Source organism: Hypanus sabinus, chromosome 4 (genome assembly GCF_030144855.1).
Source record: "Hypanus sabinus isolate sHypSab1 chromosome 4, sHypSab1.hap1, whole genome shotgun sequence".
NCBI classification, from domain to species: domain Eukaryota; kingdom Metazoa; phylum Chordata; class Chondrichthyes; order Myliobatiformes; family Dasyatidae; genus Hypanus; species Hypanus sabinus.
In genome coordinates this window covers 144,551,915-144,565,169 of record NC_082709.1, presented here as the reverse complement: position 1 = coordinate 144,565,169, position 13,255 = coordinate 144,551,915, and the positions used below count along the sequence as shown (strand labels likewise).

The following is a 13,255-nucleotide window of genomic DNA, read 5'->3' as shown; positions in this document are numbered from 1 at the left end:
ATAAAACTCAGTGGGTTTGTCTTTAAGTGCAGGATGCTTGGACTCAGGCTACCAAAGCAGTTTTGAGGACTTCATTGCCTCATTAGACAGACTCCAGGCCCGAACTCCAGCCTCCCGCTCGTCCGCTGCCAGACGCCTTGGCCAGGTGCAGCTGGTTGTGGGTGGGGTGAGAGGACAAGGTGAGGGCCGGAGGTCCCCGTGGCAGTCGCAGTCCAGAGAGAGCAACTGACTGACCGAGGAGGAATACGACAGGACCCCCACCCCCCCGGTAGGATCTATCAGCCGACAACAGTTTGGCTCGAGGGTAGATCGCAGCGAGGTAGCTGCTCTGCTACTTAGGTCGTCTGCGAATATTTTAGCACCGGGTTCCCCACGAACATTCGCTGTGCTAAACAGGTTTAGAGGTGGCACTCGTCTGTCCGCGCTCCAGGCCAGTAGCAACAGCACTTCTCGCCGGCCTCCCGAGAACAACCAGTGATCCCTGGCGCGAAGTTATCACTGCGTTTAGGCGACTGATGACCTCGCGTGCATTCAAGTTCAGCAGTTAGCGTGACAGGGAATGAGGAAAGGTGCAGCTGACTCATATCGTTTCATATGACAAATCATATCTGTTGTAATGTGAGTATTATTAAAAGTAAGTTAATACCAGTCGGGAAGTTGTTGGTAACAAGAGGCGGGTTCCGGGTTTGCAGGGTTTTTATTTCCACTCTTTTCTCACTCCTGGTATGCATTGTATATAGTTCCTTCACCCATGCCGCACGAGGTACCTGGAAACCTCTGTATTATAAATATCATTTGCTGTCCCAGATAAAGGTGTTCTTTTAGCCATCAAATTGTTGAGTGGTCTTTTGTAAAGTAGAAGTTACCACAATATCGTTAACTCACAGCCTGGTGGTTGGAGACCACTGAAGTACACTGTATAGTGCGTGGCAGGGGCCCTACACACATGCGCACTGGGCAGAAAGAATGGAAGTTAAACCCCGCAACCCGGAAACAATCTCTTAACAGTATTTGTCTACTTATTTTTCTTTTTTTTTCGGGATCTACTAAGAAGGTCTCAGATCAACCTGTTGATCGCAATCAACAGGTTGGCGACCATTAGTCTAGAGGATGTTAACAAAAATTATTCGGGATTGAATGTCTTTTCATATAGGGAGCATTTGATGGCTCTGGGCAAGACCTTAACAGAGTGGGTGTGGAGAGGATGTATCCTATAGTAGGGGAGTCCAGGACCAGAGGACACAGCCTTGGAATCGATGGAAATCCATTTAGAATCAAGATGAGGAGGAATTACTTTAGCCAGAGAGTGATGAATGTGGAATTCATTGCAACAGACAGATGTGGAGGCCAAGTCATTGGGTATATTTAAGGAAAAGGTTGATAGATTCTTGATTAGTCAGGGCATGATGGGATATGGCAAGAAAGCAGGAGAATTGGGGCTGAGAGGGAAATGGATCAGTCATAATGAAATAGCAGAGCAGACTCAGTGGGCCAACTGCCTTAATTTTGCTCTGATGTGCTTTGGTGGAAGGAGCCAGATGGTGGTAGTTGAGTCTGTTTTTATAGGATGGAGTTCTATGCCAGCAGTGTGCTGCAGGTATCAGTGATGGGTTCACTGTTGTCCATCATCTGTATTAACAATTTGAATGAAAATATATTTGGTGTGGTTAGCAAGTTTGTAGGAAGCACCAAAATTGCTAGTGTAATAGACAATATAGAAGGAGCTATGAGAAATCATGAAGGCTATCTACAATATGAATAATTACAGTTTTTCTCCTAGGATAGGGTAGTCAAAAACTAAAAATACAGATTTAGGATGAGATGGGAAGGATTTAAATGGAACCTCAGGGACAACTTTATCATACAGAAGGTGGTGGGTATGTGAAATGAGCCTACAGAGGAAGTGGTAGAGGCAGGTACTGTTGCAATGATTAAAGGGCATCTTTGGGGAGAGGAGAAGTTTAGAGGGACATAGGCTAAACACAGGCAAATGGAATTGTATTCATACAGTTTGGTTCGCGTAGGTTAGTTGGACCAAAGAGCTTGTTTCCATGCTGCATCATTCTGTGACTTTGATGTCATAAGTGATCTATAGTTTACATCTTCCTTTAGCAAAATACTGCCTTTTCAGGTTTGACTAACTTAACAATTGTCACAACTATTCCATTTTGTCAGTACTCTTATCACCTCGAGTTATCTTGACTGACTGCTTTACAACAACCATTTTTTCTCCCATAATCATTCTTTAATACATTTTCTCACCTCCACAATGGTGGGTTATCACCAAGGAGTGCACCAACTTTGTGTATATTCTTTAAACAAACACCAGGCGCTAGTAATCCACACAAGTGTTACACCAGAATAGACTTTTCTCTAACCCCCAAACGCTCCTGCACAATTGGAAATATCGCTATTTCTGACCATGCAGCAGTATATTTAAATATTAAGCCCAAAGATAATTCAGCACAATCTAGACATGGGAGGCTGAATCCTTTTATTCTAAAAGATAAAAAATTTATAGACTATTTCCGAATTCAAAACTTTCCTATTAATTCCAAATCAGCTAGTAATCCATCGATGCTCTGGGAAACTGCTAAGGCCTATGCAAGGGGATTAATTATCTCCTACTCTGCTAGAAAGAAACGACAAGCTGCAGAACAGTAAAACGTAGTGGAAGCAAGGCTTGCGGCAGCTGAAGAAGATTATATTTAATAAGCCTTCTGCAGCTAAGTTACAGAATATCACAGCCCTACGCTGCACACTAAACTCTTTACTTACACAAGCAGCCAAAAGAAAATTGATATTTGCTAAACAACGATTGTTTGAATATGGTGAAAAGACAGGTTGGTATTTGGCTTATTTAGCTAGAAAGAAAAATGCCTCTCAGATTATTGCTTCAATTAGGGATGGGACAGGAGCCTTCACTAGTAATTCTAAAATGATTAATGTTGCGTTTAAGAATTTTTATTCTAAACTGTATCAATCTGAGCAATGTAATGATGGGCAATCTAGGAGTCCTTTGTCGGGAATTTAGATCTCCTAGGCATTTCCTCTGAACAAGAGTCCCTCCTCAGTGCTCCGTTATCTATACATGAGATGCAGGAAGCTGTGAGACAGCTCCAAGGTGGGAAGGCCCCTGGTCCTGATGGACTCACGAGTGAATTCTATGAAGAGTTCACAGGGTTTTATCAGAGCCTATATGCTAAACATGTTCAATCATGCATTTAATTGTACTGTCTTCCCACCATCATTGAGAGAAGCTACTATCTCCCTAATTCTTAAGAAAGGAAAGAACCCTGAAGATTGTGCCTCCTATAGGCCTATTTCATTGTTAAATGTTGACTTTAAAATCTTACCTAAAACCTCAGAGTTGCGATTAGAAACTGTGTTATCTATTATCATAAAAGAGGATCAAATGGGTTTTGTAAAAGGCCGTAGATCATCTAACAATATCAGAAGATTACTTAATGTGATTCAGGCATGTCAGCAACAGGCAGTGGACAACTTGGTGGTTTCCTTTGATGCAGAAAAGACCTTTGATCGTGTCAAATGGCCGTACCTTTTTTTCACTTTAGAACAATTTGGTTTGGGCAGTAATTTTACTAAGTGGGTGAAGGTTCTTTATAATGACCCTTTGGCTGTGATTCTCACTAATGGTATTAGGTCAGATAATTTTAGTATTCTGAGGGGCAGCCGGCAGGGCTGCCCTTTATCATCACTACTTTTCACACTAGTGATCGAGCCATTGGCTTAGGCTATTCGGCAAGACCCCAAAATATCTGTTCCAGGCATAGGACTAAAGGCACATAAAATTACATTGTATGCGGATGATGTTTTAATTTTCTTGTAAAACCTTGCTATATCAGTGCACCACCTTATACAGTGCATCAATTCATTTAGCACCTTTTCAGGTTACAAAATCAACTTTACTAAATCAGCGGCTATGCCTCTGGGGAATCTGCAGCAGGTACCTGACACTCGATGTTTTCCCCTTTAAATGGTCGTAGACAGGTTTTGTTTACTTAGGCATATTTATCACTCCTATGTTTGATCAATCATTGAAAGCTAACTTTACACAGTTATTTGACAAAATCAAACAGGATCTTGAGCGATGGAGCACTCTTCCCATTTCTTGGCTTGGCTGAATATCCTTGCTCAAAATAAACATTCTTCCTCATCTGCTCTACTCAATACGAATGATTCCTGTTATTTTTACCCAACAAATACTTTAAAAAAAATAAATGGCTGGTTTGTTTCTTTCATCTAGAAGAAAAAAAGACCCTGTATTAAAATGTCTAAGTTACAGCTTCCCAGTAGTCTAGGGGGTCTGGATTTTCCAGACATCAAAAAATACCAGTTAAGTTCCTTTTTATCTTATGTGGTTGACTGGGTTTGCAGGGACCCCTCCTCAATTTGGCTAGACATTGAAGCTTCACAAGCAAAATGCTCTCTTATTAATTTGCTTTTCCTCAATAAGATGAAACTAGTTAAGGAATATTGTCGCAATCCAGTAACAATTAATACAGTCAAGGCTTGGAGGTTGGTGAGGCAATTTGAGGGCAACACAGCGAAAATATCACCCTTCACTGCAATAACCAGCAGTCCAGATTTTCAGCCTGGCATTATAGATTCTGAATTTAAACTTTGGATTTCAAAGGGTATTTTCCATTTAGGAGATTTGTTTGATGAAGGAACGATAATGTCTTTTAGTCAGATAGTACAGAAATTTAACATACTCAACAAGGATCTTTTTCATTTCTTTCAGTTAAGAGATTATATACAGAAAAAAATTGTTAACTGATTTCTATAGTTCTGACATAGAAAAGAGGGTGATCTCCATTAGTACTTTTTTACAGCATCCTGAGGGAACATTCTTGTGGAGAGGCTGAGCAGCTGGGAAGGGTCTGGGAGGAAGAGCTGGGAGTAGGAATTACAGCTGAAACATGGGAAGATATCTGTAAATTAATCATGGAATACATTCCTTTGGACTTTTTGACATGTATGGTACACTCAGAAACAGTTTTCATAAAATATGGCAACTTTTTCTGCAATATGTGGATGTAAACCTGTCTGCTATACTAATAAGTGCTTTTGTATAGGATGTTGTGGTGATGTCTATATTATGATGGAAGTGTTCTGATAGCTGATATCTGTGAGGGGAAGAAATGTAAATGTATCTGGAAATTGAAATTTTTTTATGCTGAGCAAAAAAAAATTTTTAAATAATCGTTTAAACTTTTAAAGAGTCATTTTACATATAGCTGCGCATCTGAAAATGGAACTAGCCAGTAACACCAATTTAATTGGTAACTTAACAACCTTGTAACCACTTTTTTAATGTCTAGTTCTCTTATGCAACTACTACACTGTAACCTTTGGAAATAAAGTTCGAATGCTTGAAAAAATAAACACCAGGCACAACTCCTCATGGGAACTGAGAGGTAGACATTCAAGAGACCTTGTTCAGGTTTTTTTCTCTTTTACATAATGGCTTGACATTTGAAAGTAATAGAATATTGATGTCCTTGGGCCTTGCTGCAAACTAGCATCAGTTTCTCCAACCACTTCCTCATTTTACAGCATTATTTCAGTAGAACTGCAATGCTCACGCATACCTGGCACGGAAATGCTGCTTTATAAGTATCAAGTCCCTAATGCACACCAAAGGAATAAATTGTGTTGCTCAACTCTTTGTACATTTTTTTACAAGTTTTATTAAAGTGCATTTGTGAACAATAGCCGGATCAGAAATGCTGATCAAGTCAACTAGTTCCCAAACAGAACTAGGCCAATCAGGTGGTTCACTGCTGCTCAGCGATAGAACACAAAAAAAAATGTGTACAATTAAGAAATATTAAAGAACAGCAGAAATACTACATACTGTAAATGTGTGAAATTCCTAAATATAATGGACTTGGATCTTCAGTGGATCCAGAAGTTTGTACTGAATGAGCAATGCTGTAGAGCATAGACAGCTGTTTTCATTGCTGCAAACTTCAGGGTGGTCAGAATAACTGTGAGTATTTTGACTGAGTAGAGTGAAGTGAGGTTTATTTATGCACAGCACTTTGATTGTTGGGTGGACCCCATTCTCCCACCTTCTCCGTGTAACCTTTCATACCCTGACTAAACAAGAACCTATTAAACTCCGCTTCAAATATACCCAAAGACTTGACTTCCACAACCACATGTGGCATTGAATTCTGCAGATTCACTACCCTCTGGCTATAGAAATTCCTCCTTGTCCATTATAAATGGATGCCCCTCTATTCTGAGGCTGTGTCCTCTGGTCCTAGACCCCCCCCCCCCCCCCACACACCATAGGAAACATATTTTTCACATCCACTGGATCTAAACCTTTCAATGTTCATTAATCTTCAATGAGATCCGATTCTCCTACCCCCCCCCCCCCCCCCACCATTCTTCTAAACTTCAAGTACAGGCCCAGGGCCATCAAGCACTCCTCCTATAGTTAATCTTACATTCCCATGAATCTCCTCTGGGCTTTCTCCAATGTCAGCACGTCCTTTCTCAGATAAGGGGACCAGAACTGCTCACAATACTTCAAATGAGGTCTTGCCTGTGTTTTATAAAGCCTCAACATTACATATTTGCTTTTATATTCTAGTTCTCTCAAAATGAATGCTAACATTCCATTTGCCTTCCTCACCATGAACTCAACCTGCAAGTTGAACTTTAGAAAGGGCAAGGACTCTTTGCACTTTGGATTTTTGAATTTCTACCTGTTTAGAAAGTAGTCTGTGCTTTTGCTCCATCTACCAAAGTGCATGAGTTTTATTCATTTGCCACTACTTTTCCCATTCTCCTAATCTATCTTAAGTTCTTCTGCTACCTCCCTGTTTCCTAAACACTTCCTGCCCCTCTAACAACCTTCATGTCATCTGCAAATTTGGCCATGTAGCCATTAATTCTGTCATTTAAATCATTAACATATAACGTAAAAAGAAGCAATCCCAACACTGACTCCCTGCAGAACACCACTAATTACTGGCTGTCAACCAGGAAAGGCTCCCTTTTTCCCACTTTTTCTCGTGCCAATCAGCCAAACCTCTTTACATGTTAGTAATTTTTCCTGTAATACCAAGGGCTCTTGTTAAGCAGCCTTGTGTGCTGCAGCTTGTTAAAGGCTTTCTGAAAGTCCAAGTACACAACATCCACCATTTCTCCTTTGTCTATCCTACTTCAAAAATTCCTCAAAGAATACCAACAGATTTATCAGGCTAGATTTTCCCTCAAGGAAGCCATGCTGACTTTGGCTTATTTTATTATCTGCCTCCAAGTACCTTGAGAACTCATCCTTAATAATCAACTCCAATATCTTCCCAACCACTGACATTAGGCTAACTGGCCTACAATTTCCCTCTTCTTCTCCCCCCCCCCCTTGAAGAGTGGAGTGACATTTGCAATTTTCCAATCCTCCAGAACCATGCCAAAATTCAGTGGATCTTGACAGATCATAACCAATTCCTCCACAATCTCTTCAGCTATATCTTTCAGAACTCTGGGTGTAGTCCACCTGGTCCACATGATTTATTCAGCTTCTCAAGCACCTTCTGCCCTGTAATAGCAGCAGCACTCACTTCTGCCCCTGACACTCTTGAATGTCTGACATACTGCTTGTATCTTACACCGTGAAGACTGATGCAAGATGCTTATTAAGTTCATCCGCCATTTCCTTATCCCCTCATTACTACTGTACCTCTCCAGCAACATTTTCCCGTGGTGCGCTAGCTGCTGTCACTTCTTTTAGTCTTTATTTATCTGATAAATTGCTTTTGGTATCCTTTTTGATGATATTGGTTAGTTTGCCTTCATATTTCGTCTTTTTCTGCCTTATGACTTTTAGTTGCCTTCTGGTTTTTTTTAATGTGTACCAATCCTCTGCCTTCTCACTAATTTTTGCTGTATTATATGTCTTCTCTTTTGCTTTTATGTTGATTTTGACTTCACTTGTCAGCCATGGTTACGTCATCCTGTTTTGAGAATACTACCACCTCTTTGGAATGTATCTATCCTGCACCTTCTGAATATCTCCCAGAAAATGCAGCCAGTGCTATTTTGCCATCATCCCTGCTAGTGCCCCCTTCCAATCAGCTTTGACCAGCTTCCCTATTATACCTCTATATTTACCTTTACTTCATTGTTACATTGATACATCTGACTTTAACTTCTCCCCCTCGAATTGCAGGGTGAAGCCTATCATATTGTGATCGCTGCTCCCCTAAGGGTTCCTTTACCTTAAGGTCCCTATTCAAATCAGGTTCATTATAATCCAATCCAGAATAGCCTTTCCCAATGGAAAGCTGTCTCACAGTCATTCTACAAATTCTCTCCAGCACCAACCTAATTTTCCCAATTGAACTGCACAACGAAATCTCCAGTGCTTATCATAACATTGCTGTCTTAAAATGCCTTTTCTTTCTTCAGTTGTAATTTGTAGCCCATAACCTGGCTACCGTTTGGAGCCATGCATATACAGTTAAAAAAATCATAAGCACATTATATACATTACCCCTAGCCCCCAATCATCTAATTTTCACTGTGGATGTCCAGACCCTATACACCTCCATCCCCCACCAGGAAAGCCTCAAAGCTCTTTGTTTTTTTCTAGACACCAGGCCTAACCAGTTCCCCTCTAGCACCACTCTCCTCCATCTTGTAGAACTTGACCTCACTCTTAATAGTTTGGCTCCTCCCACTTCCTTCAAGCAGACTATGTAGCCATTGGCAGTCGCGTGGGTCCCAGTTATGCTTGCCTTTTTCTCAGCTACGTGGAGCAGTCTGTGTTCCAAGCCTACACTGGTGTTTGTCCCCCACTTTTCCTACGCTACATCAAAGACTGTATTGGTGCTACTTCCTGCACCCATACGGAGCTCATCAATTTTATCAACTTTGCCTCCAACTTGTGACCCTGCCCTCAAATTTACCTGGTCCACTTCCAACACCTCCCTCCCCTCTCTTGATCTCACTGTCTCTATCCCTGGAGGCAGCTCAACTACTGATGTCTATCATAAACCCACAGACTCTCACAGATATTTGGACTATACCTCTTTCTGTTACTTGTAAAATCACCATCCCTTTCTTTCAATTCTTCCACCACATCTGCTCTCAGGATGAGGCTTTTCATTCCAGAACAAAGGAGATGTGCTCCTTTTTCAAAAAAAGAGGGCATCCCTTCCTGTACCATGAACACTGCCCTCAACTGCATCTCTTCGATTGCACGCACATCTGCTCTCGCCCCATCCTCCCACCACCCTACCGGGGATAGGGTTCCTCATGTCCTCACCTACACCCCACCAGCCTCTGTGTCCAGCACATAATACTCCAGAACTTCCTCCATCTCCAACAGGATCCTACCACCAAGCACATCTTTCTCTCCACTTCACCCCTCCCCACTTTATGTTTTCTGCAGAAATTGCTCCCTTGGTGGCTTCCTTGTCCAGTTGACCCTCCCTACTGATCTCTCTCCTGGCACTTACCCTTGCAAGCAGAACAAGTGATGCATATGCCCGTCCTCCCTCACTACCAATTGCACTACCCATTCCCTTTCCAATATGTCAATCCATGGCCATCTCTGCTGTCACAGTGAGACCACACTCAGGTTGGAGGAACAACACCTTACATTCTGTCCGCATAGCTTCCGGCCTGACGGCATGAACATTGATTTCTCAAACTTCTGGTGTTGACCCCTCCCCCTTCACCATTCCCCAACCCTTTTTCCCGCTTTCACCCTATCTCTTTGACTGCCCGTCGCCTCCCCATGGTCTTATGTCCTCTCCTATTAGAATCCCCCTTTGCTAGTCCTTTATCTCTTTCACCAGTCAACTTCCTAGCTCTTTAGTTCACTCCTCCCCCTCCGGGTTTCACCCATCACCTATATTTCTCCCTTCCCTGCCCCCACTTTTGAATCTACTCATCTTTTTTTCTCTAGTCCTGCTGAAGGGTCTTGGCCCAAAACTACTTTTTTTTTATTGAGGCTGCCTATCCTGCTGAGTTCCTCTAGCATTTTGTGTGTGTTGCTTGGATTTCTAGCATCTGCAGATTTTTTCTTGTTTGTCAGCACATATATATCGCTAGTGTGCCAAGGACTTTTGCAAAGTACCATATTTGTTAATGTGGACCAGAGAGAGTTTGAGAACAAAGAATGTTGGGAGTGAAGGTAGAGTGCCTTGAAAGGGTGTGGGGTGGGTGACAGAGGATGGCTGCCAGGGGTTGATTTATTGATCATTACAGGATGCCTCTTTGGTGTTTCTGCTCCCTCCCTCTCCCTTCCCCCTTTTCCCAACCATAATTCCCATCTCCCTAAATTCTTCCCACTCTCAGTCCACAATAGAGACCCATATCAAAATCAGGTTTATCATCACTCACATATGTCGGAAATCTGATTTTTTTTTGTGGCAGCAGTACTGTGCAAATGTCTGAGGCACCCTAGCTACAGTATATTGGCGCCTTTGCTTCCATTGATTTGAGCTTATCAACATCTAGAAAATGACAACCTACAAATTCCTGTGTACTAATCGTAGAATTATGTTAGACCAACATATGACTTGGCCCAGTAGGCCAAGTGTTGCCTGTTTCCACAGGTGATGGATGCATGAGTATCAATCACTTAGCAGAAGTTTGGAAATCTGGGTGGCTGGCCCCAGGATCCACCCATCTGATGTGAGATCCAGGTACCACAAGCAAAGAAAAAAATAATGCTACCTCAAATGGCTGTGACTTGGAAAATGTGTCAGTGTTGCAATGATGAGTCATGATCTGAAGAGCCTGGTCAAATTTGCGGTGCGATTGAAAACTACATGCAACTGGTTATAATCATGCTTCACTCAAAGGGAAAAGTGGAGGGTACAGGTGTGCAAAACATCCATGTTCAGTTACATGAAGCTGGAAATTATGATGATTGTTTAATTGAGTTCACAGGAAAGTGCTTTAATACTGTTAAATGCAAAATTAGATGACAATAAATTCTCCATATTTTAATCCATTTGCAACAGTTTTGCATATTTGGGTAATCCATAATTATTTTCATGCAACTTAATCATTTTTATGATGTCGCTGATCCTTGTCATCAGTAACCTTAAATGTGTGTGTAGGAAAGTTTCCAGGGCGCAAGCCTGGGCTGGAAGACCGACAGTTGCCCAAGCTGCAAGTTTCCCCTCTCCACGCCACCAATATTGTCCAAGGGAAGGGTGCCAACACAGTAATCTTAAATGCATTTAACTACATCACTAATGCTGCAAACAAATATGGTGAATTTTTGAGAGCATCTTGCTCATGTCACACAATTTCCTAACCAACTATATTTCAACCTAATGAAGTTCAGCTTCACCAGTTAGTCTTGTGTGAATTTATCTCCTGCTTCTTTGGAGTCCAAATAAATAACATCAGTAGATAAACTCTTCACCACTACTTGAATTGCCTCAGAAAATTCCATGAGTTTCATAAGACTTCAATTACTTTTTATAAATCTGTGCTGATTCTCTTTGATTAAATAAAAAGTTTCCATCATGCTTAATTAAAATTGCTGTGATAACAGATATTAGACTGACTGATCTGTTGTTATTGGCTTAACCCACCTTTCTTTGTAGTATAGTAATGTGCTCAATTTTCTAATCAAGGGAGCAGTCATCTGATGTGTAGTTTACAATCTTATTTACTGATGATGAGCAGTCAAGAAATCTGCGTACTTAAAGAAATACTTCAGAGACTGTCAAACTGCACTGTGCTTTGCAACTGTAACACTACATTCTGCACTCTGTTACTGCTTTTCCTAGTGTATTACCTCGTACTTGCATTTTGAATTGATCTGTATGGATAGCATTCAAAATTTAAGTTCTTTGCTGCATCTCTGAACAATAATAAACCAATTCCAATAGAAATCAAATATTACATGAATAAAGTTAATCACATACCTGTAAAGTCCTATGTATAATCGGAGTCAGTTCAATTTGACTTTTTGTATGCAGATGCCTAGCATAAAAGGTTATTTCAAAGAAGCTTAACTGTAGCTTATTCCTCTTTCACTTCTGGTCAATGTTTGTGGATTTCCTTTCTTGAGTAATTTTGCTGAAGCCTCAACTTAACTATTTGCATCTGTGTCCTTTTCCCCCGGATGCGGTGTATTAATATGTTTTAAGACTAAAGATTTCAGCATTATCTTTTCAAGATTTTTAGCTTAAATGTAGACAGGTGAAAAAAATGATTTTATTTACATTACATTTTATGATCTCCCAAAATGTTTCACAGTCAAAACAAGTAATTTTGAAGTAAGATAGGAAATTTGAACATCTCACACAGCAGCAAGATGGTGGAGCAATAATGTAGTATCAGTCCTGGTGATCGAATATGTTGATAAAGACAAGTGCCTGTTTCTCACAACAGATTTCTTATCACCAAGGTGGCATGTGGATCCTTGTTTTAATCTCTCTCAAACTTTGTACCTACATTAGTGCTGCATTTTTTTAGTATTGTGCTCTGCCCGTGTCAGCTTACAGTTGCAAGAAAAAGCTTCTGAACACTTTGCAATTACCTGGTTTTCAGCATTAATTACTCATAAAATGTGATCTGGTCCTCATCTAAGTTCCAATAATAGACAAATATAATCTGCCATAACTAATAACACAAAGTTATACTCCTCGTCAATACTGAATATACCATTTAAACAATCACAGTCTAGGTTCAAAAAGAATGTGAACCTCTGGGACAATGTTCTATAAAAACTATTTGGAGTCAAGTGTTCCAATCAATGAGATGAGATTGGAGGTGTGGGTTGTAGAGATGCCTTGTCCTATAAAACAGATACACAAAGTCAAGTTACTGACAGAGCCTGCTCTTCTCAAGAAAGATCTGTTTCTGTTCACCATGCCTCAATCGAAACAACTTTCAGAGAATCTTAGAAGAAGAATTGTAGGGATGCACGAAGCTGGAAAAGGGTACAAAAATATTTCTAAACACCTGAGTGTTCATCAGTCCACAGTAAGAGAAATTGTTTACAAATGGAAGAAATTCAGTATTGTTGCTACTCTTGCTAGGAGTGGGCATCCTGCAAAGATCACACCAAGAGCAAGTGTAAAATGTTGAAGGGGGTCAAACCCCAAGGGAAATAGCAAAAGACCTGCAGGAATGTCTAGAACTTGCTAAAGTCTCTGTTCATGTGTCCATTGTAAGAAAATCACTGAATAAAAATAGAATTCATGGAAGGATACCACTGAGGAAACCACTGTTCTCAAAATAA

General features: G+C 40.8%; 2 protein-coding genes across 6 annotated transcripts in view; one reads left to right on the top strand and one right to left on the bottom strand.

The window, feature by feature from the left end:
* gpr34b (G protein-coupled receptor 34b) overlaps positions 1-12,063 on the bottom strand; it is a 56,476-nt gene extending 44,413 nt beyond the window's left edge. For both annotated transcript variants that reach the window (XM_059968273.1, XM_059968274.1), the window contains exon 1: positions 11,934-12,063. The gene's annotated coding sequence lies outside the window, so the exon portion shown is untranslated. The remainder of the gene's footprint in view (positions 1-11,933) is intronic.
* Positions 1-13,255, top strand: part of caska (calcium/calmodulin-dependent serine protein kinase a) — a 411,874-nt gene that overhangs the window by 205,820 nt on the left and 192,799 nt on the right. The gene's annotated exons all lie outside the window — the stretch shown is intronic.